The 4,388-nt window shown below is 35.2% G+C and overlaps 1 long non-coding RNA gene across 1 annotated transcript in view; it reads right to left on the reverse strand.

Moving 5' to 3' along the window:
• Positions 1–3,223: 3,223 nt before the first annotated feature.
• LOC107568818 (uncharacterized) overlaps positions 3,224–4,388 on the reverse strand; it is a 25,052-nt gene continuing 23,887 nt past the window's right edge. Inside the window, exon 3 of the long non-coding RNA XR_001606809.1 lies at positions 3,224–3,327. This is a non-coding gene — a long non-coding RNA (uncharacterized lncRNA). The remainder of the gene's footprint in view (positions 3,328–4,388) is intronic.

The raw sequence follows: 4,388 nt of genomic DNA on the forward strand, positions 1-4,388 counted from the left end.
GTTGAAGTCACCATTTAGAATATTACTTGAGTAAAAGTCTTAAAGTATGAGTTTTTATTGTACTTAAGTACGAAAAGTATTTTTTAAATCGTAAACGTACTTAAGTATTGAAAGTATAAGTACAAGAAAATGGAAAAGAAGCAAATATATATAAATTGCATACACCGCTTGAGTAGCAAGATTGTTTAGTTTTAACTCTTTCTTCATTTTGTATCTTTGGGTAAGAATAAGAAGCACTTCATCCGGTACTTAGTGTCTTTCATTCCAACATAAGAAAACATTTCTGGAATCTGAATCTAAAATGGCATTTAGATGTATTTACACAGTTTAATGTAGCTCAGAGGGGACATGGATGCATTTAACCTGCAGTTACAGATGGATAAATAATGTTTGTTAATGAGTCATTAAGATTCAACCGATTCATTCAACGGCTGATTCATTCAGGAACAAAGCATTGACTGTGTTAATGAGTGAATCACTGAATTATTTAATCAATCGATTCGTTCAAAAAGCTGATTCATTCAATAAGTAAACACCGTCCATTGCTCAGAGACACAAAACTGCTCTGATCTTTGTTTGGAACCATTTTCGTTGGCAAAAACAAGCAATATTGTGTCTAAAAAAAGTCACTTATTGCTAACTTTACTGAACTTGTATAAAATGATGATTAAATTCTGCTTTAAAAAATCTGCAGAAAAACGGTACTCTTTGTGTGATATAGATTGTTAACTATATTAAATTGTATAAATATAAAAAGCATACAGAAGCATTTTTGCCATCTACAATTTAGAATGCCTTAATTTGAGTTTTTATAGACTAATAAATCTCGTGCAAGCACTCTGTCTCTGTTTGTGTGATTTGGTGATATACTCGATATTATCGCAGAAGATACACTGTATATCGCACACCTCAGACTCGACTTGAGTGGGAAACTAAATCATCCATGGTTGTGTGAGCACTTGTTTGCACATGAGCAAAAGTTTTTTTTAGGAGTTTAACTTGCAAACGCCAGACCACGGATTCGTCTGCTTTCTGTGTTCTTCTGACTTCTTTGTAGTAAGTAACGAATATGCTTTGGGGAAGTGTTTTGGAGTAAAAGTATACATTTTAATTAGGAAATGTAGTGGAGTAAAAGTCAAAGTTGGCTGAAATATAAAAACTCAAGTAAAGTACAGGTACTCCCAAAAATACTTAAGTACTGTAACGAAGTGTTATTACTTCGTTACATTACACCACTGAATTTAGCCTATATAATAGTATAATCAAATAAAATACCAGCTAGTGAACGCAAATCACAAGTTAACACGTTTACAATGTAATATTTATAAGCAGCGTTTCAACTAGATTTGATCTTTTCACTGCAATAAAGAAATCAAGTGACATGCTTCCAAAGTATTTCTACGAGAAAATAACGGCAAAACAACGTGAAAATAACGTTACTGCGTTCATCAATTGAGACATCAGCTACAGTTTCTGAAGAAAATGTACCATGTTTTTACTATAGTAAATATAGTTTAACGATAGCGTTTGTAATTAAACTATAGTAGCCACAAATTTACATTGTCTGAGAGTCTATGAAATGTACTTTAACATCATAAACCATAAAATGTAAACACAGGTCACAAGTTAAAACGGTCACATTTGCTTGATTCGGCCAGATGCACAATGTGACGCTGAGAGTAAAATCCTGTCTTCAATCCAGAAACCTGTGGCTGAACCAGTGAAGTTTGGTAGCTTAGTGGTTCATTACGTCTGATGGCGCGGCGTCTTTTAGCGCGTGTTCGAAACCCACGCCAACTCAGACCTTTTTGTTTATTTTCCGTACTTAAGCCGCTACGGGCGATCATACCAATAATTTGTAATCTTTACAAGAATATCAAAATCATGTAATGAGCAAGTGTGCATTTATTAGACAGCTACAATATATCACGTCAGCTTGTGCTTTCAGAATCGGCGAATCTGCCGCGGGCATTCCATCACATCCGGAGCGGAGACCTGAACCAGGAAGTTGGTCACTAGATAACACGGTCACCAGTTAAACCGTAACACCCGCTTCACTAATATATTTGACATCCGACAAAATAAAATGATCCTGACCACGGAAAATAAAAGCGGAGTTGGGTAAGAAATCTAATCTTAACTAGATTGACATGTTCTTTTCTTAACTTGCAGGTTAAGTGGTTGCTATATATATATAGTTGCTTGGGCACGATAACTATATATAGGGCACAATATAGTTGTGTTATGGCCTTCTATTATGCCTACAGACATTCCTACTAATGTTATGAACTTGATGCACTAAACCATGTGATTTCTATATCATTCAAGTAGCCTACATAAATAAACCCTTTATGTAGGCTTTATATGGTAGACCTACTCTAACGAGTTTAGAGGCATTACAATGTGTTGAGAGTTTAATAGACTTGTCTTGTGCCCTGGATATTATATTTTGTTATTAAAGGGGTCATATGATGCGATTTCAGTTTTTCCTTTCTCTTTGGAGTGTTTCAAGCTCTTGGTGCATAAAGAAGATCTGTAAAGTTGCAAAGACTAAAGTCTCAATCCAAAGAGATATTCTTTATAAAAGTTAAGAGTCAACCACTCCTACCTAAAACGGCTCATTCTAACATGCCCCCACATGTCTACTTCACGATGTGGTAAGATTTGCATAACACCGCCCAAATGTTCACGCAAAGAAAGAAGGCGTAACTTTTATTCTCGCCGCCATGTTGAGGAGACGCTGTGTGTTTCGTTGTGAAAGCGAAACTACTTTGTTTGGCCTTCCAAAAGAGGACGATATCCGCTTCGTCATGCCTAGAGCTGATCCGTGCTGGTCGCTGAGGAAATACATAAACTTTGCACTGTGAATCGCCGAATCAGCTTTCACTGTAGACTAATGTTGTCAAAAGACCCGGTATTTCGGTACCAAGTCGGTACTAAAAAATGAAAACGTTACGGTAGGTTTTCTTAAGTACCGGTGGTACCGAATACCCGGTCAACCCAGTTCTTGATGCGCTATCCGAAAGCTATCCTCTTCCAGTGTTGCAAAGTCCGCGGTTTTCCCGCGGAATTGGGCTGCTTTAACACTGTTGCCGCGGGTTGTTTTTCATGTCCGCGGGTTGAAAAACGACCCCACTAACGTGATATTTAGCCCCTAGAATGCGAATTTACCAGGGGAACCTCACCAAAAAATGCGTATTTTATCCTCGGAACGCGATTTTTAACAGGGGACCCCCTCGAAACACGATTGGGCGGGTTTTGTTGTGAAAACCTGGCAACCTCTTCATAAAAGCAGTGGCGACCTCAAGAAGAGGAAACGCATCAAAACTAACAAAACACCTCGATCAAGTTCAAGCAGGTAAGTTTCAATTACATTTTTAATATTTAGAGCTTCTGTTATGAACATTATTCCATATTTTAATTTGAATTTCGGATTGAAATAAACATCGCCGTTACGCAGTAATCGTTAGCATAAGCGTGGCTAACGCTAATATAATGAGCATTAGAATTAATTTTGTTCAAAATGATTTCTTTAACTATTTAATGCTCCTATAATTTTTATTACTGTAAAAAACAAGCGGACATAATTGTATTTACTATTTTTACACACCAGAGGCTTTTAAATGAACTGTGTAACTTAACCAAAATATGCGTGTTAGAGAATTGTACAAATGTATGGTTAACAATGTTTGTCATATCAGTCCGTCAGAAAAAGTTTTTTTAGTTTTTTTAGTTAGTTGTAATTCTTGGCTGAATATCTCTAGCAGGTTTTAAAAGCCCTTTAAAATTAAATATGAACACAGTTTGGATTAAATAAAAGTACAGTCAAATTTGATCTCCTGTATAGACTTTACTGTACAATGTTAGATCTAGTAACATCTTACAGAACAAAAACAATATATTTCTAAAACATTCATTAATGTTTGTGAATGTTATTTAATACAAACAATTGATCATTCATGTTTGTTCATTGTGCATTAAATAATTTTAACATATTGAACTTTGAAATTAACCCTAAGAAAAATAATTGCCATATAACTATTGTTTATTGTTAGGTCATGTTATCTAACAAATCAAATCTTATTGTAAAGTGTTTTTAATACTACAGTTTCCATCTATTTGATATACACTTAATATTTGTAACAAGCTGAGGTTTGTTATTTCCTGAAAAGTTATATTTTAGCTGCGGTGTCAATGATCTAATGTTGTATTTGGTCAGACTCAGCCCATTGCTTTACTTAAGTATATTATATTTTATATATTATATTATATTACAGCTGCAGACTGAGGAAGATCCTGAAACACACCAGCAAAGCCTAAAACAGACAACAGTTTACAGATGTTTTTCAGTGGCAGCAGAACTATGACTAAACTTTTGGGTGAAACTT

Source organism: Sinocyclocheilus grahami, unplaced genomic scaffold, assembly GCF_001515645.1.
Source record: "Sinocyclocheilus grahami isolate Dianchi unplaced genomic scaffold, SAMN03320097.WGS_v1.1 scaffold1283.1, whole genome shotgun sequence".
In the NCBI taxonomy this organism is placed as follows: domain Eukaryota; kingdom Metazoa; phylum Chordata; class Actinopteri; order Cypriniformes; family Cyprinidae; genus Sinocyclocheilus; species Sinocyclocheilus grahami.